General features: G+C 49.2%; 1 protein-coding gene across 1 annotated transcript in view; it reads left to right on the forward strand.

Annotated features, from left to right (window-relative positions):
• Positions 1–17615, forward strand: part of slc6a17 (solute carrier family 6 member 17) — a 98058-nt gene that overhangs the window by 42024 nt on the left and 38419 nt on the right. The window lies entirely within an intron of this gene.

The following is a 17615-nucleotide window of genomic DNA, read 5'->3' on the forward strand; positions in this document are numbered from 1 at the left end:
CTAAGGGGCTGTTTACCATGCCAATCCATCTAACAATGGTGTTGATGTGCTCTGTGAAAGTGATGACTGTGATTTCACTCAAGCAGGTTCCACACTTTAACTCTACTCCAGCTATTTTTAGCACAGCTCCCAGTCATTGAATCATACAGTGCAGAAGAGACCCTTCAGCCCATCGGGTCTGCACCAACATGTGATAAACACTTGATAAACACCTGAGCTCCCACGTAATCCCATTTACCAGCGCTTGGCTCAGAGCCCTCAATGTTCTGACATGCCAAGTGTTCATCCAGATACTTTTTAAAGGATGTGAGGCAACCTGCCTCTACCACCCTCCCAGGCAGCACATTCCAGACCATCACCACCCTCTGGGCAAAAGGATTTTCCTCACATCCCCCTAAACCTCCTGCCCCTCAGCCCAGTGGTTGGAAGTTATAGTCAAAGACCAAAAAGCATCTCAAACCTCATCTGTCTTCAAAACCTTCCTTCAGAAAATGGAGGTTTTGTTTTCTTTGATGGGGTGTGAGGTCTTGCTGGCTGGGCCAGCATTTATTGTCCATCCCCTATTGTCCTTGAACTGAGTGGCTTGCTAAGCCATTTTAGAAGAAGTTAACCACATTGCTGTGTGCCTGGAGGCACATGTAGGCCAGACCAAGTAAGGACGGCAGATTTCTTTCCCTAAAGGACATTAGTGAGCCCGATGGGTTTTTAGGAAAATTGACAATGGTTTCATGGTCATCAATACCAACTAGCTTTCAATCCCAGATTTATTCACTGAATTTGAATTTCACCAGCTGCCATGGTGGGATTTGTCTGTCTGTAGGTTTGTCTTTCTGTCTATCTGTCTATCTATCTCACCATCTGGGTGTCTCTCTCTGTCTGTTGGTTTATCTGGGGTGGCTCAGTGGTTAGCACTGCTGCCTCACAGTGCCAGGGACCCAGGTTCAATTCCCAGCTTGGGTCACTGTCTGTGTGGAGTTTGCACATTCTCCCCGTGTCTGCGTGGGTTTCCTCCGGGTGCTCCGGTTTCCTCCCGCAGTCTGAAAGACATGCAGGTTAGGTGCATTGGCCATGCTAAATTCTCCCTCAGTGTACCCGAACAGGCGCCAGAGTGTGGCGACTAGGGGATTTTCACAGTAACTTCATTGCAATGTTAATATAATCCTACTTGTGACTAATAAATAAACTTGTACTTACTTATTTATACTTATCTACCTGAATGTCTGCCTGTTAATATCTGCCTGTCTAGCCATCACCTATAAATGATAGTTGATCAATGTGAACTTTAAAGCTGAGATTGATGGATTTTTAAACTGAAAGTATTTAGCTATTTTGAACAAAGACGGATATGAATTGTCACCTGCTGGACAAAAGCTGCTGCAAAACTTTGATTTCAGCACTATGGACAGCTCCCCCTGGACAGCTGAAACTGGGGTAAGAAGTCTCACAACACCAGGTTAAAGTCCAACAGGTTTATTTGGTAGCACAAGCCACTAGCTTTCGGAGCGTTGCCCCTTCATCAGGTGAGTGGGAGTTGTGTTCACGAACAGGGCACATATAGACACAAACTCAATTTACAAGATAATGGTTGGAATGCGAGTCTTTACAGGTAATCAAGTCTTAAAGGTACAGACAATGTGAGTGGAGAGAGGGTTTAAGCACAGGTTAAAGAGATGTGTATTGTCTCCAGCCAGGACAGTTAGTGAGATTTTGCAAGTCCAGGCAAGTCGTGGGGGTCACAGATAGTGTGACATGAACCTAAGATCCTGGTTGAGGCCGTCCTCATGTGTGCGGAACTTGGCTATCAGTTTCTGCTCAGCGATTCTGCATTGTCTTTTGTCGTGAAGGCCGCCTTGGAGATCGCTTATCCGAAGATCAGAGGCCGAATGCCCGTGACCGCTGAAGTGTTCCCCAACAGGAAGAACACTCTTGCCTGGTGATTGTCGAGTGGTGTTCATTCATCCGTTGCTGTAGCGTCTGCATGGTCTCCCCAATGTACCATGCCTCGGGACATCCTTTCCTGCAGCGTATCAGGTAGACAACGTTGGCCGAGTTGCGAGAGTAGGTACCGTGTACCTGGTGGATGGTGTTCTCATGTGAGATGATGGCATCCGTGTCGATGATCCGGCACGTCTTGCAGAGGTTGCTGTGGCAGGGTTGTGTGGTGTCGTGGTCACTGTTCTCCTGAAGGCTGGGTAGTTTGCTGCGGACAATGGTCTGTTTGAGGTTGTGCGGTTGTTTGAAGGCAAGAAGTGGGGGTGTGGGGATGGCCTTGGCGAGATGTTCGTCTTCATTGATGACATGCTGAAGGCTCCGGAGAAGATGTCGTAGCTTCTGCGCTCCGGGGAAGTACTGGATGACGAAGGGTGCTCTGTCCACCGTGTCCCATGTTTGTCTTCTGAGGAAGTCAGTGCAGTTTTTCACCGTGGCGCCATATCCTATTCTTATGAAGACATCTTTCAGCGTCTGGAGGTGTCTGTTGCGATCCTCCTCATCCGAGCAGATCCTGTGTATACGGAGGGCTTGTCCGTAGGGGATGGCTTCTTTAACGTGTTTAGGGTGGAAACTGGAGAAGTGGAGCATCGTGAGGTTATCCGTGGGCTTGCGGTACAGTGAAGTGCTGAGGTGACCGTCCTTGATGGAGATGCATGTGTCCAAGAATGCAACCGATTCTGGAGAGTAGTCCATGGTGAGTCTGATAGTGGGATGGAATTTATTGATGTCATCATATAGTTGGTTCAGTGATTGTTCACCATGAGTCCAAAGGAAGAAAATGTCATCGATGTATCTAGTGTATAGGATCGGTTGAAGGTCCTATGTGGTGAAGAGGTCTTATTCGAACCTGTGCATGAAGATGTTGGCATATTGAGGTGTGAATTTGGTCCCCATGGCTGTTCCGTGTGTCTTGATGAAGAAGTGGTTGTAGGACTGTTGTAGGTTGAAGAACAGCTGAAACTGAGCCGTTGCTCCACAGCGTCCCATTGGGAAGGCACTGGGGAATCCAAGGTAAGAGTTTAGCTGGAAATTGCCCAGAAGTGCTCACTTCCCCTGGGCAATTGTGCTGCTCTGGGAACCACCCGACAAAGTGATTTAAATCATTAACTGTGGATGGTTCTGCCAGTTTTACCCTCATTGTTACTCTGAGAGAGTTAGAAGAAATGAAGTCATTTCTAACTTCAGCATAACTATTTTAAACACTCAGATCAGGCCCTGCACAGAACACCTGCCACATCCCTCCACCCATCCGCAGGACCCCCAACTCCCACCCACCCCCACCCCTGAGAGGATCCCTCCACAGCCTGACTGACCTGTCCCGACATAATAGAACCCCCCCAACTGCACGGCCTGACCTGACACTACTCCCTTACCCCCCCCCCCCCCCCCCCGCTACCTGACACAACACCTTATCCCCCCCCAGCAGGCCGATCAGACACCACGCTCCCCACTTCCCACCTCTAGCCCGACCCATCACACACTCCCTTGTTCTACCTGACCCCACCCTCCTGTCAATGTGTGAACACCCCCCCCCCACCCCCACCCCACCCCACCCCACACCACCCCACAGATCCCGTTAGCTTGGAACTTTCTCCCTTTCAATGGTTCCTTTAAACTCACCTACTTTATGGCAGTTAGTGCTGTAAAAAGAAGGCATGTCCTCCTTCACTTCACTCCTTTTACACCTCACTGCTGGAGCCAGGATGTGCACCTCGCTGCTCCAGACTCACCCTCAGCCTGAATGAGGAAGGTTGGACAAGAGAGAGGCTTTGGAATTCCAGCAAAGTTAAGTTGTTGTGGAGTGGCAATGTCCTGATGATTGTCACTCCAAGAAAGTTACGATCATTGGATTGTCACAGGCAGGTGACAATGTGCTGTGTGAATTGATATGAAGGGGCCTCAATTTTGACCAATTTAAAATATTCAAACAGCTAAATGGTTAAATCATGTTTCACACTTAGACAAGAGGTGTTCTTCATGTCCACTGCAGTATAAATACAAAAACAACATGTAAAAATTTATCACTGTGCCAACACAAAGTTAACACCATTTGGTGAATGGAGAGTGTGCAGAGATCAACTTTTCCTAAACAGGTAGCAACAGAGATTTGGAGTGGAGCTCACATCACTTCCAGGCACAGATCTCACAGCACAAACTCCGATTTATGATGAATTAATTTGTCAGCTGAGAGAGGCCTTGGGATTATTTATTGGAAACTGCAATGCAGGCTGCAGATAATGCACATCTCATTTTATATAATTTTATACTGAAGTCATCCATCTACTAAAGATCTACTGAGTGTTGGGAGAAGGATCTTGTGGAATCTTATGCTTTTCAGACAGGTCCTCATCAACCAGAACCACAAAACCAACCAAATGATACAAATGATGTGGGAGGGTGAGCTGTGAGGAAGATGCAGAGATGCTTCAGCATGATTTGGACAGGCTGAATGTGTGGGTATCTGCATGGCAGATGCAGTTTAATGTGGATGAGGTTATCCACTTTGGTAGCAATAATAGGAAGACAGATTATTACTTGAATGGGTGTAAATTGAGAGAGGTGGATACTCAACGAGACCTTGGAGTCCTCGTGCATTAGGGGCTGAAAGCAAGCGTGCAGGTACAGCAGGCAGTAAAGAAGGCAAATGTCAGTGCTGGTCCCATTGCCATTTGTTAACTATATCAACGATTTGGATTACAGCAGGATCTTGATCAGCTGGGGAAGTGGGCTGAGAAATGGCAAATGGAACTCAATACAGATAAGTGTGAGCTGTTGCATTTTGGAAAGTCAAATCAAAGTTGGACTTTCACGGTGAATGGTAGGACCCTTAGGGAATATTGGGGAAGAGAGGGACCTTGGAGTTCAGCTGCACGGTTCTCTAAAGGTGGAGCTACAAGTAGCTAGGGCAGTGAAGAAGGCATGCCGGCCTTCATCAGTCAGGGCATTGAGTATAGAAGTTGAGAAGTTATGTTGCAGTTATACAGGACGTTGGTGAGGCCACACCTGGAGTATTGTGTTCAGTTTTGGTCGCCTTGCTATAGGAAAGATGTTACTAAACTGGAGAGAGTGCAGAAGACATTTACAAGGATTTTGCCAGGACTCAAGGGACTGAGTTGTCGGGAGAGATTGGATGGGCTAGGACTTTTTTCTTTGGAGCATAGGAGTGTGAGGGGTGATCTTATAGAGCTGTATAAGCTTATAAGAGGCATTGATAGGGTGAATGCACTCAGTCCATAAAATTGTTATCCATAGAATCCCTACAGTGCAGAAGGAGGCCATTCGACCCATCGAGTCTGTACTGACCACAATCCCACCCAGGCCCTATTCTTGTAACCCCACATATTTAGCCTGCTAATCCCTCTGACACGAGGGTCAGTTTAGCATGGCCAATCAACCTAACCTACACATCTTTGGATTGTGGGAGGAAACCGGAGCACCCGGAGGAAACCTACACAGACACGGGGAGAATGTGCAAACTCCACACAGACAGTGATCTGAGGCTGGAATCGAACCCGGGTCCCTGGCGCTGTGAGGCAGCAGTGCTAACCACTCTGCCACCTTGCTGCCGCCAGGGTTGGGGAATTGAGAACTAGAGGGCAGAGGTTTAAGTTAAGAATTAATGGGAACCTAAGAAGCAACTTTTTTTACAAAGAGGGTGGTGCGTATGTGGAATGAGCTGCCGGAGGGAGTGGTTGAGGCAGGGACATTGGCAACATTTAAAAGGCATTTGGACAGAGACATGGGTAGGAAAGGTTCAGAGGGATATGGGCCAAATGCAGGTAAATGGGGTTAGTTTAGATGGGCACTGTGGTCGGCATGGACCAGTTTGGGCCGAAGGGCCTGTCTCCGTGTCGCAGATTCTATGATTCTATGGTATGTTGGCCTTCATAGCGAGAGGATTTGAGTACAGGGATAGGGATGTTTTGCTGCAATTGTATAGGGCGTTGGTGAGGCCACATCTGGACTAGAATGTGCAGTTTTGGTGTCCTTATCTGAAGAAGGATGTCCTTGCTATAGAGGGAGTACAATGAAGATTTACCAGTCTGATTCCTGGGATGGCATAGACATAGACATAGAAAAACGACAGCACAAACAGGCCCTTCGGCCCACAAGTTGCACCGGTCATGTCCCGACCTACCGAGGCTTATATATAGGCTTACCTATAACCCTCAATCCTACTAAGTCCCGTGTACTCATCCAGAAGTCTCTTTAAAGACCCTATCGAGTTTGCCTCCGCCACCACTGACGTCAGCCGATTCCACTCACCCACCACCCTCTGAGTGAAAAACTTACCCCTGACATCTCCTCTGTACCTACTCCCCAGCACCTTAAACCTGTGTCCTCCCGTAGCAGCCATTTCAGCCCTGGGAAAAAGCCTCCGAGAATCCACCCGACCTATACCTCTCAACATCTCGTACACCTCCATCAGGTCACCTCTCATCCTTCGTCTCTCCAAGGAGAAAAGACCGAGCTCCCTCAGCCTATCCTCATAAGGCATGCCAACCAATCCAGGCAACATCATTGCAAATCTTCTTTGCACCCTTTCAATCATTTCCATATCCCTCCTGTAATGAGGCGACCAGAACTGAGCACATTAGTCCAAGTGGGGTCTGACGAGGGTCTTATAAAGCTGCATCATTATCTCCCGACTCCTAAACTCAATCCCTCGATTGAGGAAGGCCAGCACACCATACGCCTTCTTAACCACCTCCTCTACATACGAAGCCGATTTAAGAGTCCTATGGACCCGGAATCCAAGGTCCTTCTGATCCTCTACACTGCTAAGAGTCTTACCCTTGATATTATACTCCTTCATCCCATTTGACCACTATGGACCACTACACATTTATCCGGGTTGAAGTCCATCTGCCACTTCTCCGCCCAGTCTTGCATCCTATCTATGTCACGCTGCAGCTTCTGACATCCCTCCAACCTATCCACAACACTACCAACCTTCGTGTCGTTGGCAAACTTACCAACCCATCCCTCCACTTCCTCATCCAGGTCATTTATGAAAATGACAAACAGCAAGGGTCCCAGAACAGATCCCTGGGGCACTCCACTGGTGACCGACCTCCACTCAGAAAAAGACCCATCTACAACCACTCTCTGCCTTCTGCAGGCAAGCCAGTTCTGAATCCACAAGGCAACAGCCCCTTGGATCCCATGCCCTCTCACTTTCTCGAGAAGTCTTGCATGGGGGACCTTATCGAACGCCTTGCTGAAGTCCATGTAAACCACATCTACCGCTTTTCCTTTGTCAATGTGTTTAGTCACATTTTCAAAGAACTCCACCAGGCTCGTAAGGCACGATTTGCCTTTGACAAAGCCGTGCTGACTACTTTTGAGCATACTAAACTTCTCTAAATGTTCATAAATCCTGTCCCTCAGGATCTTCTGCATCAACTTACCAACCACTGAGGTAAGACTCACCGGTCGGTAATTTCCTGAGCTATCCCTATTCCCTTTCTTGAATATAGGAACCACATCCGCAATCCTCCAATCCTCCGGAACCTCTCCCGTCTCCATCGATGATGCAAAGATCATCGCCAGAGGCTCTGCAATCTCTTCCCTTGCCTCCCACAGTAACCTGGGGTACATCCCATCCGGTCCCGGCGACTTATCTATCTTGATGCTATTCAAAATTTCCAACACATCCTCTTTCTTAATGTCCAGATACTCAATCTTTTCAGTCCCCCTCAATCCTGTAGTACAACCACCCATGTATTTTTCCACCGTGAATACCGAGGTAAAATATTCATTCAGCTCCTCTGCTATTTCTTCCGGTCCTGTACAGACTTTCTCACCTTCACATTTTATAGATCCTATTCCTTCACATCTCATCCTTTTACTCTTCACATATTTATAGAATGCCTTAGGTTTCTCCTTAATCTTACCTGCCAAGGCCTTCTCGTGACCCCTTCTGGCTCTCCTAATTTCTTTCTTAAGTCCCTTCCTACAAGCCGTGTACTCATCTGGATCCCTATCATCGCCTAGCTCTCTGAACCTTTTGTATGCTTTCCTTTTCTTTCTCACTAGGTTCAGCGCAGCTTTCGTGCACCACGGTTCCCGTAACCTACCAACACCTCCCTGTCTCATCGGAACATTGCCATGCAGAACTCCAGACAAACATTCCTTGAAAATCTGCCACCTTAGACGAGAGGTGAAATCGTTGGGCCTCTGACGCAAATCTTTGTCTCGTCACTGGACGCAGGTGAGGTCCCAGAGGATTGGAGGATAGCTAATGTGGTCCCGTTATTTAAGAAGGGTAGGAAGGATAACCCGGGTAATTATAGGCCGGTGAGCTTGACGTCCGTGGTGGGGAAGTTGTTGGAGAAGATTCTTAGAGATAGGATGTATGCGCATTTAGAAAGGAATAAACTCATTAACGATAGTCAGCATGGTTTTGTGAGAGGGAGGTCATGCCTCACTAACCTGGTGGTGTTTTTTGAAGAAGTGACCAGAATGGTTGACGAAGGAAGGGCCGTGGATGTTGTCTATATGGAGTTTAGTAAAGGGTTTGACAAAGTCCCTCATGGTAGGCTGGTGAAAAAGGTTGGATCTCATGGGATAAAGGGGGAGGTGGCTAGATGGGTGGAGAACTGGCTTGGTCATAGAAGACAGAGGGTGGTAGTGGAAGGGTCTTTTTCCGGCTGGAGGCCTGTGACTAGTGGTGTTCCGCAGGGCTCTGTATTGGGACCTCTGCTGTTTGTGATTTATATAAATGATCTGGAAGAAGGAGTGACTGGGGTGATCAGTAAGTTTGCGGACGACACAAAACTGGCAGGACTTGCAGATAGTGAGGAACATTGTCAGAGGCTACAGAAGGATATAGATAGGCTGGAAATTTGGGCAAAGAAATGGCAGATGGAGTTCAATCCTGATAAATGCGAAGTGATGCATTTTGGTGGGAATAATGTAGGGAGGAGCTACACGATAAATGGAAGAACCATAAAGGGTGTAGAGACGCAGAGGGACCTGGGTGTGCAAGTCCACAGATCTTTGAAGGTGACGTCACAGGTGGAGAAGGTGGTGAAGAAGGCATATGGCATGCTTGCCTTTATAGGACGGGGCATAGAGTATAAGAGTTGGGGTCTGATGTTGCAGATGTATAGAACGTTGGTTCGGCCGCATTTGGAATACTGCATCCAGTTCTGGTCGCCACACTACCAGAAGGACGTGGAGGCTTTGGAGAGAGTACAGAGGAGGTTTACCAGGATGTTGCCTGGTATGGAGGGGCTTGGTTATGAGGAGAGATTGGGGAAACTGGGGTTGTTCTCCTTGGAAAGACGGAGGATGAGGGGAGACTTAATAGAGGTGTATAAAATTATGAAAGGCATAGATAGGGTGAACGGTGGGAAGCTTTTCCCCGGGTCGGTGGTGACGTTCACGAGGGGTCATAGGTTCAAGGTGAAGGGGGGGAGGTTTAACACAGATATCAGAAGGACATATTTTACACAGAGGGTCGTGGGGGCCTGGAATGTGTTGCCAGGCAAGGTGGTGGAGGCGGACATACTGGGAACGTTTAAGACTTATCTAGACAGCTATATGAACGGAGTGGGAATGGAGGGATACAAAAGAGTGGTCTAGTTTGGACCAGGGAGCGGCGCGGGCTAATTGTTCTTTTTTTCTCATTTCAAGGCTTCATTCTATGATCATCTTGCTGGTGCCAGTACAGAGCGAGACTGCGGATAGTTGGGAACCTGTCTCGGGGCAGGGAATTCAGATGGTGTTCGTAAAGCAGAAGTGGAAATGAATAGGGTTGGGAAGCATTTTCTGATCAGGGCCAGTGTGATCTCCTGGACTCGTTTCGATCGCCACAGGGGGTCGGAGAGGAATTTCCCAGATTTTCTTTTTCCCCATATTGGCCCTGGGGTTTTCACTCTGGGTTTTTGCCTCTCCCTGGAGATCACATGGTCTGGAATGGGTGGGGTGGGGGTGAGTTAATAGGTTGTGATGAACAAAGCATTGTAGCTGTGAGGGACAGCTCGGTGGATAGGATATTAGGATGTAGATAGGCTGGAAAATTGGGCGGGGATCCTGGATTCAGGATTCAATCCTGGACCGGGGAGCGGCGCGGGCTTGGAGGGCCGAAGGGCCTGTTCCTGTGCTGTATTGTTCTTTGTTCTTTGTTCTTTTTGTTCTTACTTCAGTACTTTTCCTCGAGAATGCCTCCTTCCAATTTACGCCTCTAATCTCCTGCCTGATGGCTTCATATTTCCCCTTACTCCAGATAAACACTTTCCTAGCTTGCCTGATCCTATCTCTTTCCAATGCTAGGGTAAAGGAGATAGAGTTATGATCACTATCCCCAAGATGCTCCCCCACTGAGAGATTTGTCATATGTGGAGAGACTGTCATGACAGATTTGTCATATGAGGAGAGACTAAGTCGGTTAGGATTATATTCACTGGAGTTTCGAAGAGTGAGAGGGGATCTCATAGAAACTTATAAAATTCTAACAGGGTTAGACAGGGTAGATTCAGAAAGAAAGTTCCAAATGGTGGGGGTGTCCTGAACGAGGGGTCATAATTTGAGGATAAGGGGTAAACCTTTTAGAACTGAGGTGAGGAGAAATTTCTTCACCCAGAGAGTGGTGAATGTGTGGAATTCACTACCACAGAATGTAGTTGAGGCCAAAACGTTGTCTGATTTTATGAAGAAATTAGATATTGCTCTTGGGGCTAAAGGGATCAAGGGATATGGGGGAAGGGGGAATCAGGATATTGAATTCGATGATCAGCCATGATCAAGATGAATGGCAGAGCAGGCTCAAAGGACTGACTTGGCCTTCTTCTGCTTCTAGTTTCTATGTTTCTATGTAAATCTTACAACAACTTTTCACCTGTCTGAGATAGCTGAGAGTCTGATGTGAAAGTCAGCAATTTACAGCAAGACTATTGGATCACCCCACTTCGCTTTGTCATAAAGGAAACTGACGATAAATTATTGAAAAACACAGTGACTCAACTCAGAGCAAATGAAAGATTTATTTTCACAAAGAATGATAAAGGTCACAAGCTGATGCGCGTTATCATACACGAGGCTTGATGCTCAGGAAATAAAGGCTTTTATTTGCTGTAACAAGGCAGCTACTAATTATATACACGATCCCAGACTGAGGGGTCCCAGACAGAGCAGAGACCTTTATGCCTCTCCCAGGAGGCGGAGCCCGACTGGGATGTACCACAATACTATAATACAAAGGTGTAACAACCCACCCTAACCCCAACAGCAACAAGTAGAACAACCCATCCCTAACCCCAACAGCAACATATATACATACTTGTAGTACTGGCCAGACCCTGGCTCAGTACTATCTAGTGGGAACCAACGATGGTTCACCACATTCACCCCTCCTTTGAAGACAAAGGCCGGCGGGGTACAAAAACAGAATAATTTGTCATCAGTCTATAAGTTCAGACGGTCAGGGGGACCGCACCGTCGTTGTGACCTCCTCAATACCGGCGATGACACCGGAGTAGGCACTTGCAGTGGCGTTCTCCCCAAGGCGATGTCCAACTGTTCCTCCACAGTCTCACGGGCCGGTTGACCCTGAGGTGACGGTAATCCATGGAGTTCCGACACGCCCTGAAGTGGCGACCATCCTCTGGACTCAGGCAAGCTGTACACGGGAGTAAAAGGGTTAAGTAATGGTCCCGATGCTGCCCGCGCCGTGTCCGGAGGGGAAACAAGAGTTATGGGGTTTGTAACAGGGGGTATGGAAGCGACAGGGGTTGCTACGTCACCTGCTGGCGCCAGGTCTCGGATCAAGACCGTGTCCTCTCGCCCGTCAGGGTATGCCACATAGGCATACTGAGGGTTGGCGTGGAGGAGATGGACCTGTTCGACCAACGGGTCGGACTTGCGGGCCCTTACATGTCGCCGCAGGAGGACAGGTCCTGAGTACGTCAACCAAGACGGTAATGAGGTCCCCGAGGAAGACTTCCGAGGGAATGAAAACATCCTCTCATGGGGAGTAGCATTGGTTGCCGTACACAGGAGTGAGCGAATAGAATGGAGCGCATCAGGGAGCACCTCTTGCCAACGGGAGACTGGAAGGCTTTTTGACTTCAACGTCAGTAAGACAGCCTTCCAGACTGTAGCATTCTCACGTTCCACCTGCCCGTTACCCCTAGGGTTGTAGCTCGTGGTTCTACTAGAGGCAATCCCGTATGAGAGCAGGTATTGCCTCAAGTCATCACTCATGAACAACGAGCCCCTGTCACTGTGAATGTAGCTGGGGTACCCGAACAGGGTAAAGAGATCACGGAATGCCTTGATAACCGTGGCAGCGGATGTATCAGAGCAGGGAATAACAAACGGGAATCGAGAGTACTCGTCAATGATGTTGAGGAAGTACACATTCCGATCTGTTGAGGGAAGGGGGCCCTTAAAATCGACACTCAGTCTCTCGAAGGGACGAGTGGCCTTGACTAATTGTGCCCGGTCAGGTCGGTAAAAGTGCGGTTTGCATTCCGTGCATACCCGACAGCTTCTTGTTATGGACCTGACGTCCTCCACCGAGTAGGGCAGATTGCGGGCTTTTATAAAGTGGTAGAGCCGAGTGACCCCAGGATGGCATAGGTCATTATGGAGAGCCTGCAAACGGTCCTCCTGTATACTGGCGCATGTTCCACGCGAGAGGGCATCCGAGGGCTTATTGAGTTTCCCTGGACGAGACATGATGTCATAGTTATAGGTGGAGAGTTCAATTCTCCACCGCAAGATCTTGTCGTTCTTTATCTTGCCCCTCAGCGTGTTATTAAACATGAACGCCACGGACCGCTGGTCCGTGATCAGGGTGAACCGTCTTCCCGCCAAGTAATGGCGCCAGTGCCTGACGGCCTCCACAATGGCCTGGGCCTCCTTTTCCACCGCTGAATGCCGAATTTCGGGGCCTTGGAGGGTGCGGGAAAAAAATGCGACGGGCCTGCCCGCCTGGTTAAGTGTGGCGGCCAGGGCGAAATCAGATGCATCGCTCTCCACCTGAAAGGGGATGGACTCATCAACAGCGTGCATCGTAGCTTTCGCGATGTCGGCTTTTAATTTATCGAAGGCCAATCGGGCCTCTGGTGTTAGGGGAAAAGAAGTGGACTTAATGAGCGGACGGGCTTTGTCCGCGTAATTGGGAACACACTGTGCATAATAAGAGAAGAAGTCTAAGCATCTTCTCAGTGCTTTTGCACTAGTGGGCAGGGGAAGTTCAGAAAGGGGGCGCATACGGTCTGGATCAGGGCCAATGACCCCGTTTTCCACCACATATCCTAGGATGGCTAAACGGCGCGAACGAAACACACACTTCTCCCTGTTGTAGGTCAGGTTCAGGCGAGATGCAGTGCGTAGGAAATTCAGGAGATTTGTGTCGTGGTCCTGCTGGTCATGGCCGCAGATGGTGACGTTATCCAGGTACGGGAAGGTAACCCGCAGCCCGTTCTGGTCCACCATTCGGTCCATAGCACACTGGAAGACCGAGACCCCATTGGTGACACCAAAGGGAACCCTGAGAAAGTGATACAAGCGACCATCCGCCTCAAAAGCCGTGTATTGTCGGTCCTCTGGGTGAATGGGGAGTTGGTGGTAGGCAGACTTGAGGTCTATGGTGGAGAACACCCGGTACTGCGCAATCTGATTGACCATGTCAGATATGCGCGGGAGGGGATACGCATCCAGCTGCGTGTATCTATTAATGGTCTGACTATAGTCAATGACCATCCGGGGTTTGTTCCCACTCTTGACCACCACGACCTGCGCTCTCCACGGACTAGCGCTGGGTTGTATGATCCTTTCTTTGAGGAGCCGCTGAACTTCAGATCGAATGAAGATCCGATCCTCAGCGCTGTAACGCCTACTCTCAGTCGCAATGGGCTTGCAGCCTGGCACAAGATTCTGGAACAGGGAGGGTGTGGTGATCTTCAGCGTTGAGAGGCTACAGGCGGGGCGCGTTGGGCAATTTGGAGGCTGCTGTTCTCCTACTGAAAGCGAAGGGAGTGGCCCACCGTACTGTAGGGTTACACTCCTCAAGTGGACCATGAAGTTTAGTCCGAGAAGTATTGGCGCGCAAAGGTGCGGCAACACTAGGAGCTTGAAACGCTCGTAAACTGTGCCTTGCACCGTTAAAGTTACCACGCAACTCCCTAGTACGGTGACAGACCGGGACCTTGATGCCATAGAAATTGTCTGTTTGACAGGTTGGATCCGGAGTCCACACCGCTTCACAGCGTCTGGGTGGATAAAGCTCTCAGTGCTCCCGCTGTCAAACAGACAATAAATCAAGTGGTCGTTTACCTGAATGTCCATCATAGACTTGTCAAGTCTATGAGGCTTGGCCTGGTCCAGGATGATCGACGCCACCGTTGGTTCATGAGCGCCACTGCAGGCAGCTGAAATTGACGAGGATGACCCCTGCTGGTCGTTCGCGGTCGGTGCCGACCAACATGGCCGCTCCCATAGATCGCACGTGGGTGATGGCGCCAAACTCAGCGACCCCTGGTGGTCACACATCTCCGACTCCATCGACCGTAATGGCGTCATCCTGGCCTCGCACGTGGACGAAACCCTCGACGATTTCGATGATGAAGAACCGGGCTCTGAGGAATCGCAGGCCGCACTGCTGTTCCTAGAAGCAGATTTAGATCGGCACACTTTCGAATAGTGCCCCTTCTTACCGCAGGCGGAGCACAACACAGCTTTAGCGGGACACCATTGCAGAGTATGCTTCGCTCCCCCACAGAAGTAACACCGCAGGCCGCCTGGAGCTGCTGCCGTCGTCTGGCTCGAGTGTGAGCACGCCATTACGCAGCATTTCGAACCCGAGGGACGAGGAGGGATTGGCGACTGCTCCTGCCACGTTGTCTCCACGTGGTCTTCAGGATACAATACTAGGCTTTTGGAGGCCGTCTCCAGCATCTCCGCTAGTTCTATTGCCTGGGTAAGGTCAAGGTTACCTTTCTCCAGTAGTTTGAGTCGGATGTACGATGATCCGACTCCCGCCACAAACGCATCTCGAGCGAGGTCGTTCATATTCTGCTCAGCCGACACAGCTTTGCAGTCACAGCCCCTGGCTAGCTGTAGGAGCTCGTTCGCGTATTCCTCCATCGTTTCGCTGGACTGCCGTCGTCGAGTGGCTAAGAGGTAACGAGCGTGTATTTCGTTGGGCAGTTTAATATAACGCTTCTTCAGAAGCTCGAGGGCCTTTGTGTAATCGGTGGCCGCACGGATCGCGAGGTAGACGGTGTCGCTTACCCTCGCATGGAGGACCCGGAGTCTGTCACCATCTGTGGTGACCGCTGCGGAGGCTGCCAGGTAGTCCTCAAAACACTTCAACCAGTGGTCGAAGGTGTTAGAGGCGCCCACCGCACGTGGATCTAGTGTAAGGCGTTCAGGCTTCAGTATCTGCTCCATACTCTCTTTTTTTTTCTTCGACGAGAGTTTATTTACAGCAAATAAAATTGATGCGCGTTATCACACACGAGGCTTGATGCTCAGGAAATAAAGGCTTTTATTTGCTGTAACAAGACAGCTACTAATTATATACACGATCCCAGACTGAGGGGTCCCAGACAGAGCAGAGACCTTTATACCTCTCCCAGGAGGCGGAGCCCGACTGGGATGTACCACAATAACTATAATACAAGGTGTAACAACCCAACCCTAACCCCAACAGCAACAAGTAGAACAACCCATCCCTAACCCCAACAGCAACATATTTACATACTTGTAGTACTGGCCAGACCCTGGCTCAGTACTATCTAGTGGGAACCAACGATGGTTCACCACACAAGCGCAGGAGCCATAATCAGGATTCAATGTTTCTGGAAATTGAAGTTTTCCATTCGAGAGAATGTGAGTCGGTGAAAATGATTCTTTACATGTTCCTGAATATTCTGTTCTTCTTACAAATCTGCTAAACACACTCTTCAATCCTCGTTCGGAAATAATTCTTTCCATTATTTTCTGAAGGTGGAGAGAAATTATTCCTCTAGAGACAGGTCGGCGGTGAGGAAGGGGAATCATTTTAAAATTCAAGCCAGGCCCATCAGGGGCGATGTCTGGAAGCGGTTCTTAACACAAAGGGGAGTGGAATTCTAGAATTCTCTCTCCCTAAAAGCTGCTGGAATTGGGGGGCAATTGGGAATGGCAAAACTGAGATTGATACATTCTTATTAGACACGAGTACTAAGGTTCAGGGAAACGGGACAGGCAAATAGAGTTTAGACAAAGATAAACATAATCAAATTGAATGACAGAACAGACTTGAAAGGCTGAATAATCTTCTCCTCTTCCTGTGGAACAATCTTGAGGGACTGAATGGCCTTTTCCATGATTTTTGAACATTAAGTTCTGTAGACCTCAGCAGGATGCCAACTTTAACAGGGTGCAACTGAGGACAGAATAACTAAAGGAAGCAGGGTCAGAATCACAAAAGGACTTGCTGAGATGGCTCCTCGTTATAAATGGTAATTAACACCTGATACACCTGACATTGAGAAACATCTGGAACATTGAGATCAAAGGGTTTGTTGATCGGATGACCTCATAGAGAATATTATCTGAGGAACCTGTCGAATTCTCAGGGTCAAACAATTGAGTTCCGCACTGTGCTCTCTGAATGGAAACATTTATTCACAGTGTGTACATGTTTGTACGTGTGAATGTGTATATGTTCAAACCTGAACATTTCCTGCTCCTTTTTAAAGGGAAGAATAAATAAATTAGCCTTTTGTTCCGTCTCTACAGGGTGATGAGATTGCAATCGGTGCTATAATATTCAGTATTTTGGATATTAGGAAGCAATAGACAAGACGTCTCACTAACAAGCCTTGAGATTTAACAACCACTAGAATCACAGCTTGCTGCGTGGACAGACGGAATTCCAAATCCTCCATCAGATTTCTCTGCTCCTGGTATTCTCCCTTTCTGTCCTTCATTCATTATTGCCCTCCCACCTGGTCTCTCATACACACTCTCCCTCTTTTCTCTCTCTCTCTCTCACTCACTCACACACACTCTCTCCTCTTTCTCTCCCCCTCTCTCTCCCCCCCCCTCTCTCTATCTCTCTCTCCCCCTCTCCTCCTCTCTCTTTCTCTCTCCCCCCCCTCTCTCTTCCCCCCTCTCTCTCTCCCTCCCCTCCTCCCTCTCTTCCCCCCTCCCTCTCTCCTCCTCTCTCTCTCTCTTCCCCCCCTCTCTCTCTCTTCCCCCCTCTCCATCTCTCTCCCCCTCTCTCTCTCTCCCCCTCTCTCCTCCTCTCTCTCTCCCCCCCTCTCTCTCTCCCCCCTCTCTCCCTCTCCCCTCCTCTCTCTCCCCCCTTCTCTCTCCCCCCCCCTCTCTCTCTCCCCCCTCTCTCTCTCCCTCTCCCCCTCTCCCTCTCCCCTCTCCCTCTCTCCTCCTCTCTCTCTCCCCCCTCTCTCGCTCTCCACCCCCTCTCTCTCTCCCCCCCTCTCTCTCTCTCCCCCCTCTCTCTTTTCCTCTCTCTCTCTCGCCCTCTCTCTCTCCTCCCCACTTTCTCTTTCCCTCTCTCCTCTCTCTTCCTCTCTCTCTCTCCCCCCCCTCTCTCCTCCCACTCCTCTCTCTCCCTCTCCCCCTCTCTCCCCCTTCTCTCTCTCTCCCCCCCTCTCTCTCTC

Source organism: Mustelus asterias, chromosome 25 (genome assembly GCF_964213995.1).
Source record: "Mustelus asterias chromosome 25, sMusAst1.hap1.1, whole genome shotgun sequence".
NCBI classification, from domain to species: Eukaryota; Metazoa; Chordata; class Chondrichthyes; order Carcharhiniformes; family Triakidae; genus Mustelus; species Mustelus asterias.